This window comes from Gorilla gorilla, chromosome 14, assembly GCF_029281585.2.
Source record: "Gorilla gorilla gorilla isolate KB3781 chromosome 14, NHGRI_mGorGor1-v2.1_pri, whole genome shotgun sequence".
Taxonomy (NCBI): domain Eukaryota; kingdom Metazoa; phylum Chordata; class Mammalia; order Primates; family Hominidae; genus Gorilla; species Gorilla gorilla.
This window is the reverse complement of record NC_073238.2, coordinates 23,275,579-23,296,422: the sequence shown is the minus strand read 5'-3', so window position 1 is coordinate 23,296,422 and position 20,844 is coordinate 23,275,579. Positions and strand designations below refer to the sequence as shown.

Genomic DNA, 20,844 nt, shown 5'->3' with positions numbered 1-20,844 from the left:
GCCACATTAAAAAGTTACAGTGAGCTGGGTGCAGTGGATCATTTGAGGTCAGGAGTTAAGAGACCAGCCTGACCAATATGGGGAAACCCCGTCTCTACTAAAAATACAGAAATTAGCTGGGCATGGTGGTGGACAACTGTAATCCCAGCTACTTGGGAGGCTGAGGCAGGGAGAACAGCTTGAACCAGGAGGCAGAGGTTGCAACGAGCCGAGATCGTGCCATTACACTCCAGCCTGGGCAACAAGAGTGAAACTCATCTCGAAACAAAATAAAGGTTATAGTGAACAGGCGAAATTAATTTTAATGCCTTCCATTTTGACCGATATATCTAAAATATTACCATTTCAACATGTAATATGTAATTACGTGCTGTATTTTATGTTTGCAGGACATCTCAGTTCAGACTAACTACATTGCAGATCCCAAGTGTGTGTCATTAAAATAGTGATAGATTTGTGTGTGTACATACTTATAATATTATCATTTATAGTTTCTTATTAGAATTCTGCATAATCAAGTCTTACTAAGACAGGTTTATTATATTTTCTCATTACTTCTTGGTCTAAAGGAATTCTACCTCTAAAGAGAGAATGAGTTGAATAATAAAACGTCATGACTCCATTTTACTGTAGTATCTTAGCATTAATATTTGGAATTGTTATTCTAGACCTTAGCAAAAATATATGTTTTGATTATGAATTTTCTGAAGCTTTCCAGTTAAGTGTAAAACAAGTGAAAAATATAACTTTGTATTTTGTGTATTTTGCTTTTTATAGGTGTCTACTGCAGATATTTCATCAAATAAGGATGATGAAGAAAACTCTATGCACACTACGGTTGTGTTGTTTTCCAGCAGTGACAAATTCACTTTGAATCAGGTTTGAACTTGACAATTTACTGTCTTCCTCATTGAATTCCTCATTGTACATTTCTGCTTTATCTCATATACACAGAAGTGATCCAATATTTAGCTATAGAGCTGTATTAGTTAAGAAGGTATTTTTAAAGTAAAATTTGTAGGTTTTTAGCTTAGTCTCCATTTAAAATATGTTCTGTTTTCTTAACTTCAGGGTATGTGTGTAGTTTGTGGCAGTTTTGGCCAAGGAGCAGAAGGAAGATTACTTGCCTGTTCTCAGTGTGGTCAGTGTTACCATCCATACTGTGTCACTATTAAGGTAAACATCCTTAAATTGAGTTAACAAATATGTATTGAATTTTTATTTGGTTTTAGTAGTAACATGAGCTCCCAGTTCTCACAATTAAGTATTATGATTATTAAACATATGTGACAGTATTTAAGTACTTTAAATATTGCTTTTAAGGGTTTCCTATCTCAAGAAATTTGCTTCTCTGTAAATCTTATATTGTACTAATATCCTGCTTTTGTCTTGAAAAAGTAAAACATAAAAATATATGCATTTAATTTAAAAGACAATTTATACTATTCACAAAGATTTTAGGTTTAGCTGATTCATTTTGTCTGTTGATTTATAAAGCTGAGAACTGGAGTATTTAGTAAAAAATTATTAGCCCATTCTGTTATTTCCCACATTCTCTCTCCTCTGTGCTCACTCATACACAAAATGACATTTTCTCCTTACAGCCAAAAGAAACAAAACAAGTGTCATATTTAATGCAATTGGTAATAATCGAGAGTCAGCACTGCTCACTTTCAAGCATTTCAGGATAGAGGCTTTCTGGGGAACCTTTTAAGTGGTATCGTGTGCTTGGTTTTAAATATGGACAGGTCTCAATACTTCACTAGTTGTATCTAAGGTTCTTGGTTTTTTCTTTTTAAGAACTCAGTCTTCATAAAACTTACATATTTGAATAAAGTGTCATGGCCACTGGAAGCAAGCATGGAGGTATAGCTGTACAGCAGAGGTCTTAAACTGTATACTCCACAAGGAAATCTTTTCTAGTATTGCCATACCTTGTAATATAAATACTAACCTCAGTTTCAATAATAGGTTGTGAATCATGAGTGATTTTTATACCATTCTCCCTGCCCTTCAGACATCACTGTGTTATATCATTGTCAGTAAAATGTCAGTATAGTAAGCAAATCAACATTATCTCCTTCAGAATTCTTTGTTGATAACTACACTAGTATTTATTTTATAGGGTAATACAGGTTTTTGTGAATTTAGGAATCAAAATGAAAGATTGTAATTAATACTATCCAAAATAGAAGACTAGTACGGTTAATTTATGTAGTTTTTAAAAATTAGTTGCTCATGGTATGTGACTGAAAAACACAGAGTATATAAAGCCAATTAAAAATGGAGTTATATATGCATAAAACATGTTTCTTTTCTTCTTTGTGCTTTATATTCTGTATAAAAGTAGCTGCTATCATTAGATTTTGTTTTTTAGAATACTTAATGTTTTGGACCTAAGGAAATTGAATAAGATCCCTTTCAAGATAGTAATATATTTCTTTTAACCCATCCAACAATTACCGAATTCCCATTTTACAGATGAGTACGACTTACATAAGTTAAGATTGGACAATTAGTGCACTATCAGACACCTAGTTATTCCTGTTTTTAAAAATTATGTGTGGTTCCTTTTACACAACACTGTTTTGGACAGTATAGAATACTGCAGTCTCATTGAGAAATACAGCAGTATCTAGAAATATACTAGGGATATGTGAATTGGCTCAGCTTGCATTTTTATTGCAGGAGGCAATTGTTTGTGGATAAGTTTGATACCTTTGAAGCTTCTTTTTAAGCTTGCTGGGGCAAGTCTAGAAAGCCTTCACTCTAAGGTGGATATTTTCAAACTTTATGGTTTTAGAACCTTAACACTCTTTAAAATTACTGGGGATGCCATAGTTTTTGTTCATGAGGATTTTAACTATGGACTAATCAGCATTTTAGAAATTAAAACTAGGAACATTTTGTAACACAAGACTACAGAAGCACAACCTGTACAATGTCAGTGTAATATTATGATACAACATGTAGCTTCTATAAACACCACTGTATAATTGTGAATAAAGTGAAAAAAGGCAAATTAAATCTTAGTATTATTTAAACTTGTTTTAACTTTACAGACCCACTGGGGTTCCCTAGTCCACATTTTGGTAGCTGCAGTCCTAGCATTAGTTTAACCCTACACTTAAGACTTGGCCTTTCTGGGATCACTACTGAATTCTACCCCCTGTTCACCAGTGTCTTTGTACTCTGACTGGTTGTGCTTCACTTGTCTTTGAGCCTTTTGCAAGCTCTGGTAATTGTGCAGCTTACAAATTCCCAGTAGATGTACTTTCCCCTGGTTGTGGGTCTTTGGGCTTCTAGAAGTACGGCTTGGTGTTCCACCAAAGACTTCAGGGGATCCTTTGTAGATTTCTGGAGCTCTTAGTCCTTATTGCTTCTTCATTTTGAGTACTGTGTCCTGCAAATTCCACTGCCTCACCTTCCCTAACCTCAGCGAGGCCATTGATTGTACTCTGCTGAGGTTCTCCCTCCCTGGGCAGCGTTCTGGAAAATGTTTCTAGGCAGAATATCATAGGACTCCCTGAGTGTTTCCTTCCTCTCAGAGACCACTGTCTCCTTTACTATGTGTTGTCCAATATCTGAAAACAGTTGTTTCATACACTTTGTACAATTTTCTACTATCTTATGGGAGAACAGGCTGGTCCCATCTACTCCATTATCGTTGAAGCATGTATCTGTATTAGATTATAAAACATATCTGTAACAACTTTGGACATGGTACCATGGATGGAATCCTGGATGACATCTTATTTGAAAAAACTTTTAAAACTAAGGCTAAACTGGTTCAACAGAAGAAAAAAATGATAGTACAACCCCAGTACCTAAGTTAAAAGGAAATTTCAAAGAGGGAGAAATTGTTGAAGTGTTGAAGTACTAGAAGTCAAGAAACACAAACACTAATGTGAGAATAAGAAGGTCTTGACAAGCCTGGCTTAAGCAGTTATGAGTGGATGTGGGTGTAGAGACCAGACTGTAGTGTTTTGAAGAGTGAATATAAGCGGAGAAACTTGAGAGTTTGGTTGTAAAAGGGACCACAGGTATCTGTGAAGAAAACTTAATAGGAATGAAGATAAATATTTTAAAAATTCTGCCACTAAACACCTCAGATCTGTCTGCCACTTTGTCTTCAGGTCATTGTTTAAGCCAGGGTCAGGCAGACTGGCCCATAGACTAAATCTGGCCCATTTCCTGTGTTTGCAAATAAACTTTTATTGAAATATGGCCATGTTCTTTTGTTTACATATATTTGTAGCGGTTTTTGCATTACACTGGCAGAGTTTTTATAAAGTTGCAACAGATCATATGGCCCTCAAAACTTTGTGTTTACTCTCTGGCCCTTTATTGGAAATGTTTGCCGGCTACTGCTCTAAGCCACCCTGATCTTACCCCAGGCCATTTCCTTCATTTGGGCAAATAATATACTAATTTGGTAATCTAAGACAAATTCTTAAAAATCAATAAGCTAATCAAAATAATAAATATACATGTTTAAAAATCAAATGACATTAAAAGCCTTGTAATGGGCCGGGTGTGGTGCCTCACACCTGTCATCCCAGCACTTTGGGAGGCCGAGGTGGGTGGATCACTTGAGGGCAGGAGTTCAAGCCAGCCTGGCCAACACAGTAAAACCCCATCTCTACTAAAAATACAAAAATTAGCCGAGTGTGGTGGCTCATTCCTCTAGTCCTAGCTACTCAGGAGGCTGAGCCAGGAGAATTATTTGAACATGGGAGCCGGAGGTTGCAGTGAGCTGAGATCACACCACTGCACTCCAGCCCAGGCAACAGAGCAAGACTCCATCTCAAAAAAAAAAAAAGGCCTTGTAATGAACAACCAACTCTTGTCTTACTCTACCTCCACATCTGAGGCAATCACTTTTAATCTTTTCAGGTCTTTTTTCTTGTGGTTAATGCTATAGCTCTAAATAATCAACTGGTTTACTGCTTTATCAATGCTAGATTTTGTTGACTTTCTGCTATGCATAAATAAATTCTGATTTAGGTCTTAAAATACACCTCCTTCCTTCTCCCAATATAGTTGTATTACTATGTTTAGTTCAATTAATAAGGTGTTGGTTATGACTCAGTAAATGTTCACTGCAGATCTAAACAGTATACTATGAGTTTCTTTTGTCTTTCATGGAGTTTTTAATAACAAGAAAGTAATAGTGACTCTCCATTCATTCTTTGTTTTTGCCTACTATAGAACTATCATATAAGATTATTTTTTACAGTACTGTTTTTTTCTGGGAGAAGTCCTACCCTCCTTCTAGACATTCCCTTCTCCTGCTCGGATATGTACCAGTGGCTTCTGGGTGTGTTGTTCTCATCCTTAAACTTCCCTGGCCTGATGTTCTTTGTTGGATCTGTTGATTTATAGATCCCAAGTCTTCCTTTTCTTTGTAATACATCCTCATTCTGTTCCGCATATCTCTAAGTAACTTTATTAGAAGGAGAATGAAGGAGCTGAATTTTGAGTCTTCCTGTGTCTACAACGTATTCTGTCTTCACACATAGTTGCTTGTGTAGCTAGGTTGAGAATTGTACTTTGAAAAGTATTTTCCTGTAGAATTGGAAACTTATACTCTTCTAGCATCTGGAGTTGGGAAGTTTTGTGCCATTCTGATGGGTGTTCCTTTGAATTTAACTCTTTTATTTTCTTCTCTGGTAGCTTTTAAGCTTTCATGTACCTCATGATCTGAATTTTTATTCTGTACCCTCATTACTTGCTGTTTCATTATAATGTGGGCACTTGATTGGTTCTGTCTGAGGATCCTAGTCTTTTGAGATGTTAAAGAAGTTCCGCAATCTTAATATTACATGGTGTGGTTTCCTTCAGGAGTTTGTTAGGGATTTGGAGATTCCCAAATATTCTGCTAACTTATATCCTTGAGAGAGGGGAGAATAAACAGAGGAGTGAATGTGAACTTCAGAATTCCTAGCTTCATAGTCTAAATAGAAATCCTCTAAGATCATAAAATGTCCCTAAGAACTCATGCTTTACATTAATTTTTTTGGTATTTTTTCTATTGATTCTAAGCATGGAAACGTAGATGGAGATTTTGTTGATGTATTTTCAAATTATGTATCAATAATAGTGAAGCTTACTTGATTTCTTTAAAATCTGGTCACTATATCTATAAATATAGTGGACATTAAATGTACGGCATAAGATAATTATGTGGACTTTAAAAAGGCATTAAAATATGTGCCATTTTCTATTATTCTGCTCAGTAGGCTCCTAAAAGCGTGTATGAACATGCCCAACCCAGTATTGGGCCTCCGTAGGTGCTCAATAAATGTTAGTTGATTGCCCCTTTCTGCTTCTAGGTACATAAGCACCATATTAATTTATATAGTATATTTGATTATGTTAGGTTAATGCATAAATCACATGGATTGGTTGTTTCTTTTACAGATCACTAAAGTGGTTCTTAGCAAAGGTTGGAGGTGTCTTGAGTGCACTGTGTGTGAGGCCTGTGGGAAGGCAACTGACCCAGGAAGACTCCTGCTGTGTGATGATTGTGACATAAGTTATCACACCTAGTGCCTAGACCCTCCATTGCAGACAGTTCCCAAAGGAGGCTGGAAGTGCAAATGGTTCTCTAGGGTTTGTTTGCCTTGTTAGTCTTTCAAGTTCAGAGCTTTTTCATACCACTTTAGTTTTTAAAAATTAGCCATACCTATTTAATTGAATAATACACATATTCTATGATAGATACCACTAATCAGAAAAATTTTCACATACACATTAAATCATTAGCCCCATTATGTTCGTATGTAGCTTCCTGAATTACAGTAACTGAATAACTAAGAAAATAAAATTGAGACTTTTCGGGGGGATTTGGATTTCAGGTATGTTTGGTGCAGACACTGTGGAGCAACATCTGCAGGTCTAAGATGTGAATGGCAGAACAATTACACACAGTGCGCTCCTTGTGCAAGCTTATCTTCCTGTCCAGTCTGCTATCGAAACTATAGAGAAGAAGATCTTATTCTGCAATGTAGACAATGTGATAGGTATTGTGCTATTTTTTCATCTTTTTAAAGCTTTTCTCTTTGAAATGTAGCAAAAAAAAAATGGAAAATAGCTTTTCCTTAATCACAAGTTTTAGGTACAGAACTTTTTGCCTTGTAGATTTTTAGTCACCTAGAAACTTACAGAATTGATTTCCTGTTTTGAATTCTCAACTCCAGACTAAAGTTTTGTTTCGTTTTGTTTTTAAATTTAGAGACAGAGTCTTGCTCTGTCACCAGGCTGGAGTGCAGGGGCGCTATCTTGGCTCACTGCAAACTCCACCTCCGCCTCCTGGGTTCAAGCGATTCTCCTGCCTCAGCCTCCGGAGTAGCTGGGACTACAGGTGCATGCCACCACGCCCAGCTAATTTTTGTATTTTTAGTAGAGACAGGGTTTCACCATGTTGGCCAGGATGGTCTCCATCTTTTGACCTTGTGATCTGCCCACCTCAGCCTCCCAAAGTTTTATGATTATAGGCGTGAGCCACTGTGTCCACCCAAGACTAAAGATTTTTAATTTAGGCCTTTTTGAGGGTTTAGGAATCCCTTGAAATTAGATGGAGAATTATTGCCTTCATCTATGCCGTTTCTTATGAAGGGTTTCTGAATCTTCTAATAGATTATAAAAAATATCTAACACTTTCTGTTCTCCTTAAACCACTTTCTCTTAAAGCTCTAGATACTAGATATCTAGGTAGTAGATAGCACCTTCTGCCCTCCCTACATAATTATGTGGAATTTCAAAATCAAGAATGTTTCTTTGCTTTCATTGGTATATTGTTGTACTCTTCAGAAGTTAAGCAGTGAACATATATTGATAGTATTATTTTATCAGTAGTACAGTATTCTTGGGACTCTGGCTACTAATTATCTGTTCCATTGCAAGACAACTTTTTACTTTATTTCCCAATTACCATTCAACATCGCTTTCCATGAGATATGTCTACTTCAAGTTAGATGCATTGCCTGGAGCCCATATATGCTAGCACTGCCATTTGCAGTTTTCTGAATACCTTTGTGTTTGCCCTAACTAGCTTCCTTGCTGTCTTTGAAATATTTAATATATGATTATAAAATAATTAGCTTCCTTATGTAATGTGCTTTGCTTCCTCTCTAATAGTTGTTCTCATTCCTTTTTATTTCCTCCTTAGCTCTATGAAAGTTTTTCTGTTAATAGGGATAGTTAGGAGAAAAGGGCAAGGTAGGAGGAGCATGTGAGGCTTAGGGCTTTTAAGTTTGAAGACTCAGTGTTACAGGTTTAAAAGGTAGCAGTTCTCAGTATATTCCATTTTTTTAAAAAATGTACAAATATGGTCTTTTTAGATGGATGCATGCAGTTCATCAGAACTTAAATACTGAGGAAGAAGTGGAAAATGTAGCAGACATTGGTTTTGATTGTAACATGTGCAGACCCTATATGCCTGCGTCTAATGGTAAGAGAATAATTTAAACTGTGAGTCTGCACTCTTGTACCACTCACTTGCACCTTACTGTCCATAACCAATGAATTAGCTTAGCTCTACTCTATTTTGTCTTTGTGAAACTTACTTTGACAAGTATTTTGTGAAAAATATTATTGTTGGTTATACATGACTTATCACAACTTGTTATAAAACAATTTACATGAAACAATAAAAAGCACATACTTTAGATGTAAACTATAATTTTGCTTCCAAGGAACATGATCTTGTAGTTATTGACAATATGTCAAAATCCAATGTGTTGATTCTTTCTTAGCCAGGTTTTCCTCCATGACTTGAGTATTTCCTTCATCACTTCTTGTTTTGTTGTTGCTTTAAAAAGTGCTTTTAACTTTAGTGTTCAAACATTTATTTTAATAAAATGAGTATAGAAACAGAAAAATTAATCATATATAAGTATGTAAATACACTTTACCTTTTCTGAAAAGAATTACCTGGATTTTTTTTTTCATTTCAGTGCCTTCCTCAGACTGCTGTGGATCTTCACTTGTAGCACAAATTGTCACAAAAGTAAAAGAGCTAGGTAAAATTTGAAATGCTTTACTTAATTTAATTAATTTACTTTGCTTAATTTTTACATAATTGGCTTACCACTTGTAAAATCTGCTTCAATCATATCGGTGTTCTATCCAAATTCCATAATGTTGGTAATCATTTCCACAATGATATATAAAATGTCATCCAGCTTTACTGGGGTAGTATTCCTATAAATTTCAGCAAGTTGGCAACAAAAATAACAGCTCTTAGAATAACCATTAATGCCATACTTGCTTTGGTTTCATTGATATATTACTGTGCTTAATTATCAGTTAGCAGAAAATACGGCCTAGTTAGCAAGCAGATTTCTTTTAGAATTAATTCAATCTCTTAATTTTTTAAAATAATTAATAAGCCTAGTATGGTGATTAATATGATATTCTTATTAAACAGTCATTCTTTTGAATACTTGTATTTAATAGCACCTGATACAAAAACATTTGGATAGTACAGGAATTGTTCTAAGGAACAACAGTTTTGTACATTTAAAATTAAATCTGCAGGATTTGTACTTATTTATTACTTCTCCCTATTAGTAATTATGTTGATACTCTGATTTTTCCAGATGAGCTTCTGGAGTATTCTCTCTTTTCTTGTGTAAATAGATCCCTGCCTTTTGATCTTTTCCAGGAAAAAGCTCATAGTGGATTAGCTGAGCATTGCATTTATTTGCAGTGCTTCTAACTCTTTTTATTGGGACATGAAAATAGAAATGCCAGGAAGACTTTTTTGAGATGGAGTCTCGCCCTGTCACCCAGGCTGGAGTGCAGTGGCACGATCTCGGCTCACTGCAACCTCCGCCTCCCGGGTTGAAGCGATTCTCCTGCCTCAGCCTCCCGCATAGCTGGGATTACAGGTGCCCGCCACCACGCCCGGCTAATTTTTTGTATTTTTAGAAGAGACAGGGTTTCACTGTGTTAGCCAGGATGGTCTCGATCTCCTGACCTCGTGATCTGCCTGCCGCCTCGGCCTCCCAGAGTGCTGGGATTACAGGCATGAGCCCCCGCACCCGACCCAGGAAGACCATTTTTTAAAAACATGTAACATTTCTGCCTATAATCCAAGGAAGTTTGACCTATTTTTCCTAGTTTTTATTGGGTTTCATGAAGTTAATTATTCATGCATTTCATAGATACGTAATTGCTTTCTAGAACTACAGTCACATTCCCTTGACATGGGTATCAGTAATCAGTAATCAGTAATCAGTCAAATTTAAAATGAAAGTTTAAATTTGTATTCTTGGGATTTTGTAATTTTAGACCCACCCAAGACTTATACCCAGGATGGTGTGTGTGTTTGACTGAATCAGGGATGACTCAGTTACAGAGCCTCACAGTTGCAGTTCCAAGAAGAAAACTGTCAAAACCAAAACTGAAATTGAAGATTATAAATCAGAATAGCGTGGCCATTCTTCAGACCCCTCCAGACATCCAATCAGAGCATTCAAGGGATGGTGATATGGATGATAGTCGAGGTAATACTAATTTATTTTCCATGAAATATGTGTGCAAGAATTACAGCATATAAAATAACTTTTGAAATATGTGTATGATTTACCAAAGGGTAAATCACACTGACTTAGATAACCCCGATGTGACCCTTGCCATCTCCAAATGAGTGATCTTCTTAGACCTTGCCTTTTCCGGTTCTCTTCCTTTCACACATTTTAGAACAGACCTACCTTACAGAAATCTCAAGGAGCACCATATCTTTGAAGATCACAGGTGGGGAAATACAGAGGGCTTGACTTTAGTTTGCTAGATAATGACACAAACCTTCTCAGATCCTGTGAGCTTGGATAATACCATGTTTAAGTTAAGGTAGTTGATGCATACATTCTAGAAATGGAAAAGCTGTCATTTAATATTACTTCAGGTATAACTTCATATTCACCAGTGTGCATCATAAAGTATTGGTTTATAAACATTTTCTTAATCAAAGTAAACATAAGGTTTTTCTAGCTGAATTCTTTTTTTTTTTTTGGTTGGGAGACAGGGTCTTGCTCTGTTGCCAAGGTTAGAGTGCAGTGGCATGATCTTGGCTTACTACAACCTCTGCCTACTGGGTTCATGCGACCCTCCTACCTCAGCCTCCTGAGTAGCTGGGACCATGGATACGGGCCACCACGCCTGGCTAATTTTTGTATTTTTTTGTAGAGATGGGGTTTTGCCATTTTGCCAAGACTGGTCTTGAACTCCTGGGCTCAAGCCATCTGCTCTGCTCAGCCTGCTGAATTCTTGAGATAGCAAAATATTTTAATAGTAGCCTAAAATCCAATATGAATTAAAGAGGATTACTGTAGTTTTCCTCATTTTGGGGGTGGTTATTTATTTTCAACTGATTCAGAAGTGAAGCGATAATTATTTCTGTTCCATTACATTTTATTTCATAGTTTTTTTTTTTTTTAAGGGGCAGTGTCTTGTTACATTGCCCAGGCTGGTTTCCAACTCGTGGACTCAAGTGATCCTCCTGCCTCAGCCTCTCAAGTAGCAGGTACTATAGGCATGCGCCACTGCAGCCGGCTTTGAGACAATAGAATTTATTGAATACTTACTGTATGTCAGATGTTGGAAATCATATCAGTGTACAAAGCAGGTAGAATTCTCTGCATAGAGTTTATATTTTAATGTTAGGTAACTCAACTCTAAAAAAAATCAGTTAATTATAATGTGTTTGGCAAGTCCCATGGTAAAAATAAAGTTTGATAAAGAGGAATTGCCTGGCCAGGCACAGTGGCTTATTCTTGTAATCTCAGCACTTTGGGAGGCCGAGGTAGGTAGATCACTTGAGGTCAGGAGTTCGAGACCAGACTGGCCAACATGGTGAAACCTGTTGTCTGCTAAAAATACAAAAATTAGCTGGGCTCAGTGGCATGCACCTGTAATCCCAGCTACTTGGGAGGCCAAGGCAGGAGAATTGCTTGAACCTGGGAGGCGGAGGTTACAGTGAGCCGAGATTGCACCACTGCACTCCAGCGTGGGTAACAGAGCAAGACTCCGTCTCCAAAAAAAAAAAAAAAAAGGAATTGGAAGTACAGACAGGTGTTTAGGGTCCATATGAACAGAAAGCAGTATTTGAGCACAGATTTTAAAGAGGTGAGTGAGTGAGCCACTTGATTACCTGAGAGAAGAGCATCCCAGACAGTGAGGAAGCCAGTGTAAAGGTTCTGGGTGAGAGTGTGCTGAGCATGTTTGAAGAGTGTTGTGGAGACCAACAGAGTGAACAGAGGGGACAGTCAGAAGGTGAGAAGATTAGAGATGTGAGGACAAGAAGGACGGCTCAGTATATCTCATACAACCATAAGGTGATGTGTCAGTAGTTTGTGCTTAATAGCAATGGAATGGGAGGCCATTGAATGTTCCTGAAAAGAACACCACCATGATCTTATTTATATTTTAAGAGGAACACTCTCCTATGATATAAGTAGATGATTAGGTGCAAGAGTTATGACAGGTAGATCAGTGAGAAACAATGGTCCAGGTGAGAGGTAATTGTGGCTTTGAAAAGGTATGTCTTTTGTGGCCGGGCTCGGTGGCTCATGCCTGTAATCCCAGCACTTTGGGAGGCCAAGGCAGGTGGATCACCTGAGGTCAGGAGATCAAGACCATCCTGGCCAACATGGTGAAACCTCGTCTTTACTAAAAATACAAAAATTAGCTGGGCGTGGTGGCAGGCACCTGTAATCCCAGCTATTTGGGAGGCAGAGGCAGAGGATTGCTTGAACCCAGGAGGCAGAGGTTGCAGTGAGCCAAGATCGAGCCACTGCACTCCAGCCTGGTGACAGAGTGAGACTCCATCTCAAAAAATAAATAAATACATGAAAAGATATGTCTTTTGTATGTTCTTTATAATTTTTGTTTTGTAGTGTGTTTTGGGTCTATGTTGCTGGGAAAAACACTTTCTGATGCTTGTATGTAACTGATTTTCAGATACAGTTGAACAGGTAATTTGATTTGGGGGCTTGGAGTTTGCAAAGGAGTAGTCCATATACTTGGAGGAATTGATCAGATCAGCATTAACAAGAATTTCCATTTCTGAGATGTTAAAAAATGTCTGAAAAAGGTTTCCATAGTCTCTTAAATTTGGGAAGTGCTCGATTTCACAAAATATGAAAGGTTTCTTGATAATAGTACACATTGTTTCCCAAATTATGTGATTATAATACCTTTTAAAAACAACACAGAAGACCTTGGAAGGTTTTCCTTGTGACTTACCACTTGTAAACACTGAGAAATGGTGATATGCTTCAATTTCATATTTTCTCATTGACTCTTATCAGAGTAAAAGAAAATCAGTTGAAAAATTACCCTTGCTTTTTTAAAATTTACATGATAAAATAGCCTATCTGAATTTACTGAATTTGTCCTTATTTTTATTGAATATGAAAAAAGATTGTTTAGTGTGTTGGATGTTAAATGCTAAGACAATTTTAGAATTTAAGGAATTGAATATACAGTATTTTCATGACTACTCCCTCATGTTCATTTACATGCCAGGATCTCACATCCTTTGCAGAAGGAAAGGTACATTCCTAGGGATAAAATAAATGCATGTTACTTGGACAACATTTTTGCTTTCTGTTTGCTAAATAAAAATCCTTTTTAAAAATTTAGTATTGCCACACTTTGCCATATTAAAAATGTTTTAGATTACTATATTATCCTGAAACTACATGTACACACACACCCCTAAAATAAATTTTATGGTATTTCATATGCCTGTACGGGAGAAAAAATAGGAAAAGAATACAATCATCATAAGTTCTTATTATTACGTTATGCTGAGATTTCTAATAACGCTGCCCTTTTCTGGGTATTTTTTATTAACCTAAAATTTGTGATGTTTTAGACTGTTTCACTAACATGTTTTGATAACGTCTCAGTACCCTTGGGAAAGCATTATAAAGTAGTGGGCAATGATGAAACCTACTCTGGATGTTTTTAGGCAAATTTTTTAACTTCTCTGATGCTAGTGTTCTCATTTATAAAATAGGTTAACCAGGATGAGCCCATAGGATAGTTGTGCTGATGAGGTGCAAGGATGCATGCCAGGCACCCAGCACTGGCTCTTCCCAAACATGGAGTGCTCAGTAACCGTGAGCTATTAGAATACAAGTGCCCAACCAGTGCTTGAGCAATTGTGTTCTCTGTCCAACAGAACTCAACAGAATCCCACGTTTGTCTTTATATGTGAATTCAGTTCCTTTTGAGTTAGTAAGAAATTATGCCTGTGTTGGGGTAATTGAACTTTCAGGAGGAGGGAATTGTCTGCCACAATTACTCTCTGAACTTAATGTTTCCATGTCTTTTTCTTCAGTTTGGAAGTTGTGGAAAAATTATAATGAAAGAGTATATAAACGTTTTCCTCTGTATTATAGCGTATCTGACAGTTTCCTTTATTAAAAAGTGTGATATATTAGGGAGAGACTTGATGAATTTAAAATTAAAGTTTGAAAAGTGTTACTGACTATAAGTGATCTTCAGCTGTGCAGTTTTCAACTTGAGGTTGTCAGAATGTAATATTACACATTATATTACAGACATCTACAGAATCCAAATTGTGATGTTCCTGGAGTATTGGAACAATACCTATGACTTTCTGTTTCTATTGATTTTTAACTCTTCTAATAACCACTTCTTTAAGAAAAGTCATACATCATCACTTTGGTGTATCAGAAACAAATTCCTTATGCAATAAAAGCATACTTCATTCTCATTCACCTACTGGGATCTAGAAACCCTGTTAATGCAAGAAAAAAATCCCAAACCTCAATAAAATAACACTCTGTTTGTCTGAAGAGTGGAAACACAACACATTTCCTCTCAACTGGTGGCCCCAGATCGACCATCACAGTGTATGGATGTGTTTGGAGGTGAGGGAATAGGACTGCACTGAGGCTCTGGAAGGCCAGCAGGTGGGGCAGACTGAATGGAGGGAGGGGAGTGGCATTCAGTAACTACTGGAGCGTGGGAAGAGTGAGGTAGACTGTCCACCTGGTGAAGGTGGCTGCTTCCTTGAGGTTTCTTACTTTCTGTAATGTTAATTCCCTCAACTTTTAAAATTTGATTTTTAGACAAGTTATACATTCAAATGATTTAAAATTGGAAAATAATAAAAAGGTAAACAGTGAAGTCTCTCCCTTTCCCCTGCCTTCATGCCCCCAGTTTACATCTCCAGAAACCTCAGAGGTTTCTCGTGTAACCTTCCAGATGTGTTTTATGCATGTAGAGGGAAATGTGTGTGTATATATATATATATATTTTGTGTGTGTGTGTGTATATATATATTTTGTTCCTTTTGTCTTACTACTTTTTACTGTCCTTCATTTTTTTATGGCTGCAAATATTCCTTTGTATGGAAATATAAGCAATTTAATTTACCTGTTCTTTTCCCTGTTGATAGACCTTTGGGTGTCTTTCAATCTTTTTTTTTTTTTTTGAGACAGAGTCTCGCTCTGTCGCCCACGCTGGAGTGCAGTGGCACGATCTTCGCTCACTGCAAGCTCCGCCTCCTGGGTTCACGCCATTCTCCTGCCTCAGCCTCCCGAGTAGCTGGGACTACAGGCTCCCACCACCAAGCCCGGCTAATTTTTTAGTATTTTTAGTAGAGACGGGGTTTCACCATGTTAGTCAGGATGGTCTCGATCTCCTGACCTCGTGATCTGCCCGCCTCGGCCTCCCAAAGTGCTGGGATTACAGGCGTGAGCCACCGCGCCCGGCTTTCTTACAATCTTTTACTGTGAATAGTACAATGAATCATCTGGCATATTTATAATGTTGTATGTAAGTGGGCCTGCAAAGGTGAATTCCTTGCTAAATCCAAAGACATAATGCATTTGAAGCTGTTTTTGGCAGGTAGGATACAGTTTTTTTGTTTTTTTTTTTTTCATTTATTTTTATTATACATATCTGAGGTATGCAACATGCTTTGTATACATAGTGAAATGATTACTATGGTCAAACAAATGTCTGTATCCTTCACCTTCCATAGTTACTCTCTGTGTATGTACACCTAAAATCTCTTTCAGCAAATTTTCAGTACACAATATTATTAACTATGGTTCTCATGCTGTGTATTAATTTGATCTCTAGAATTATTCATCTTACCTAACTGCAGATTTGTACCCTCCGACCTACTTCTGCCCATCCAACCCATCCCCTACCTCCAGACCCTTGAAAACCACCATTCTACTCTCTATACGTTCAGCTTCTCACCCCGCTGCCTCCCATTCTGCTTCTTCAGTGAGATCATACAGTATTTTTCTGTGTCTGGCTTACTTTATTTAGCATACTTTCCTCCCGGTTCATCCATGTTGTCACAAATGGCAGTATCTCCTTTCTTAAAGCTAACTATTCAATTGTATAAAGTCCTCATTGTCATCAGTAAGTTCTTAGAAACTGTGGTTAAGAGGGGAAAAAAAGTATGACAAAACTGATTTTTTTTTCATTTTGCATTATGCCAAAATTAGATTGAAGGAAACAGTGTTACTTGAGGACCTGCTGTATGTTCATTTAGCTTAACGTCTCAGTTCCCAAGAACCTATTGATGACATTAAGGGAGGACTTAATATATGTATATACAAACGTCACAATTTCTTTATCCATTCATCTGTCCTTGAATGGGTAAGTAAATTGTCCATTAGGACACTTAGTTTATTTCCATATCTTGGCTATTAGGAGTAATGCCGCCATGAACGTGGGAGTGCAGATATCTCTCTCAGATGCTGATTTTATTACCTTTGAATATATGCCCAACAGAGGCATTGTTGGATCTTATGGTAGTTGTATTTTTTTTAAGGAAACTCTATACTGTTTTCAATAACGGCTATACTAATTTACATTCCTATCAACCATGTACAAAGGTTTCATTGTCTACACATCCTCACCAACACTTATGTCTTTGCCTTTTTGATAATAGTCATTCTAAGAGACATGAGATGATATCTATTGTGGTTTTAATTTTCATTTTCCTCATGATTTTGATGTTGAGCATCTTTTCATATACCATTTGACCATTTGTGTGACTTTGGTAAAATGGCTATTCAGGTCCTTGCCTATTTTAAAATCCAGTTATTTGGGGTCTTTTTTTGCTACTGAGTTGTGTGAGTTCCTTATATGTTTTGGATTTTAACCCCTTATCAGATGTGTGCTTTGCCAATATTTTCCCCTAATCCCTGTGCTACCTTTTTACCCCCTGTTTTGTTTTGTTTTTTTATTGCTATGCAGAAGCTTATTTGCTTGATGTAGTCCCACTTGCTTATTTTTGCTTTTGCTACCTGAGCTTTTGGTGTGATATCCAAAAAATCATTGTCAAGGAGAATATTAAGGAGCTTTTCTCATATATTTCCTTCTAGGAGGTTTATGGTTTCAGGTGTTAGGTATTTAATCTAGTTTGAGTTGCTTTTTATGTATGATGTGTAAGATAGGCATCAGGTCCAGTTTCATTCTTTTGCATATAGATATCTAGTTTTCTTACCACTACTTATTGAAGACACCTTCTTTTCCCTATTGTATCTTATTGGACTTGTCAAAAATTAGCTCATAATATATGTTTCGGTTTATTTTTGGGCTCTGTATTCAGTTCCATTGATCCATGTGTCTGCTTTTATGCCAGTACCATATGTTTTGATAACTATCACTTTGTAATGTAAGTTGAAATCAGGTAGTGTGATACCTTCTACTTTGTTTTTCTTTCTCAAGATTCTCTTGGCTATTCAGGGTCTTTTATGATTTAATACAAATTTTAGAATTGTGTTTTCTATTTTTGTGAAAAATGCCTTCGGAAATTTGATAGGGATTGCATTGAACCTGTAGATCACTTTGGATAGTATGGACATTTTAACAATATTCTTCCAATCCACAAACTTGGGGATATCATTATATTTATTTGTGTCTTTAGTTTTTTTCTGTTTTTTGAGACAGAGTCACGCTCTGTTGCCCAGGCAGAAGTGCAGTGGTGTGATCTCAGCTCACTGCAACCTCCGCTGCCTCCTGGGTTCAAGCAATTCTGCTGCCTCAGCCCCCCAAGTAGCTGGGATTACAGGTGCCTGCCACCACGCCCGCCTGGCCAATTTTTGTATTTTTAGTAGAGACACAGTTTCGCCATGTTGGCCAGGCTGGTCTTGAACTCCTGACTTCAGGTGATCTACCTGCCTTGGCCTCCCAAAGTGCTGGGATTACAGGCATGAGCCACCATGCCCGGCTGTGTGTCTTCAGTTTACTTTGTCAGTATTTTATAGTGTTTAGTATATAAAGCTTTCACTTCCTTCATTAAATTTGTTCCTCAGTGTTTTATTCTTTTTGATGTTATTTTAAGTGGAAATGTTTTCTTGATTTTTTTTCAGATCATTATTTGTATAAAGAAATGCATCTGATTTTTGTATATTGATTTTGTATCCTGCTACTTGACTGAATTCATTTATTCTAGTAACTGTGGAATTTTTAGGGGTTTCTACATACAGGATCATGTCATCTGCACACAGGGATAATTTTACCCCCTTTTTTCTGCTGATGCCTTTTATTTCCTTTTCTTATGTGATTGCTCTGGCTAGGACTATGTTGAATATAAGTGTTAAGAGTAGGCATCCTTGCCTTGTAGCAGATATTGAAGAAAAGCTTTCAGTCTTTCCCTGTTGTAGGTTTGTTTTTGAATAGGCAATACCTGTGCATGATACAAGAAATACAAAGGTCTTAAAAAGAGTGAACAATGTTAAGTTAGCCTACCTTTTGGCCATCCCTTCCTTGGAAAGAACCAGTGTTTTCTTATAACTTTCCAGAGATTAGTCATCTAGATACAAGTATGTATATATGGGAGAATTTCTCATATTTGGGTGATATGGTCTTTTTCTCTTTTCTTTTCTTTTCTTCCTGTCTGTCTTTCTTTCTGTCCTCATCTCGTCTCTTTTCTCTTTTCTTCATTTCTTTTGATGGAGTCTTGCTTTGTCGTCCAGGCTGGAGTGTAGTGGCACAATATCGGCTCACTGCAAGCTCTGCCTCCCAGGTTCACGCCATTCTCTTGCCTCAGCCTCTGGAGTAGCTGGGACTACAGGCACCCGCCACCACGCCCGGCTAATTTTTGGTATTTTTGTGTTTTTAGTTCCTCTCCTCTCCAGGAGAGGAACAGGGGCCACAGGGAGCTGATCATGAAACACACTGAGGGTGTTTCATCAGGGGAGTGACATGAGCATAGTCACATTCAGGAAAGATCACTGCCTCTGGGAAGACAGAGGGTCAGGGCAGAGCCTGGAGGCCAGGAGAGTGCCACCTTCAAACAGGGTGGAGGAGGCACAATTCTGGACAGGGATGTCCATGGCCAGAGGAGTGGTCCAGCTCCTAGAAGATGAGGAGAGACCGGAGGTGAGGATGGCTCTTCAGTTTCAGGTTTAGGCACCTGGACAGATGGTCTTGACTTCTCCAGTGGCAGAAAGCACTGAAGGGGAAAGAGGTTGGGGGAAGGGACTGTGTAGGCTGAGCAGCCTAAGTCTGAGAAGCTGGGCCACTTGCAGGTGTTGGTCCAGGGTGCAAGTGCGTTTGGTGGAGGGGGAGACTAGGAAGGGAGGAGAAAGTCCAGTCTGTTACTAGACCTCACCATGCTGCAGGTGTCTGGGCCAGCAGGTCGCAGCCGGAGCTGTGCAGCTGGCTGCTGTCACATCCCTTTCTCTCCCAGCTGCCTTCAGCTGAGCTTAACGCCAGCAGAGGCCGAAACACTTCACAAATGCAGCTTGTCAGCTGGGAGGTGCACTCAGAGCTCAGGAACACTGTTTTCCCTCTTTATTGTTTTCCATCATTTTTTTTTTCAGTCTGGGTTTTGGGCCCCGTCAGATCCTTTTCTGTTCAACACTGAGCTATGTATCCACCCCTCTCAAGGCTGAAAAAGAGAAAGACTGTAAAAGTGCCCTGCAAAGAAGAGGCTTCCAACTCTCTGGGTGGGGGGGGGGGGGGGTGCTCTCTTCCTCCTCTTGTCTTCTGGGTTCATTCCAAATTATTCCCCAAAGGAAAAATCGCTGAAGGACTGGGGGCGGTGGTGGGGAAAAGGACAGTCTCCCAAGAGGTCAGGTGAAGCCGCAGCCTCATGGTGTTGAGGGAGGGGCTGGGGGAAGCGGGAGCCTGTTCCTAGGAGACACTGTCTACTGGACACCTCATCCTAGACGGCTTCCTTGAGTTCTGACACTGTTCTAGGAGTAGGAATCATTATCCCACACTGTGGAGAAGGAAACCAAGGCCAGGTAAAGTTATGTAGGGCCCTTAAAGTTGCAGAGCCAGGAATAAAGTCTGGATTGGGACTCAGGTCTGTGGGCAATCCAAGGCCGCCCCCTTTACACTTCAAATGCTCTTTCCCCCTCCGGAAGCCCTCGCGTCCTCATCCCTACCCCACCTCTTGTTCCCCAAGCGTGGCTAGGGCTAGGGCTCCAGGGCTACGCCAAGCACCCTTCGGTCTTCCCGGGAAGAATTTTCCCTGGCCCGAGGCTAGGGTCTGGCTCTGGGGCGCTCCTGGGACCTGCGGGATCACCACTACACTCTGGCGCGCTGAGCGCGGTGAGCTAGGGCGCCAAGGCACAGGTGTGGCTGGAGTCCAGCGCGGAGGCGCGGGGGGCGGGACGCGGGGCCGGGGAGTGGCCAGGGACCGCGGCAGCGCCGCAGTGCCAGCCCGGCGCCGACGACTGCCTGCCCCAGCCCCTCAGTGGCGGCTTGCTCTCTTCTCTCGCTCCGAACCAGACACAGCCGCTGTCGCTGCCGTCCGGCGCGCCGCAGACTCCCGAGAACAGCCCTGGCTGTCAGCGGGCACCAGCCGCTTCCTGTGCCCAT

The 20,844-nt window shown here is 38.8% G+C and overlaps 1 long non-coding RNA gene across 1 annotated transcript; it reads left to right on the top strand.

Moving 5' to 3' along the window:
* Nucleotides 1-6,861: 6,861 nt before the first annotated feature.
* Nucleotides 6,862-10,473, top strand: LOC134756951 (uncharacterized). The gene is made up of 4 exons (XR_010130464.1): nucleotides 6,862-7,025; nucleotides 8,346-8,455; nucleotides 8,961-9,026; nucleotides 10,300-10,473. It is a non-coding gene; the product is annotated as an uncharacterized lncRNA (long non-coding RNA).
* The last annotated feature ends 10,371 nt before the right edge of the window (nucleotides 10,474-20,844 follow it).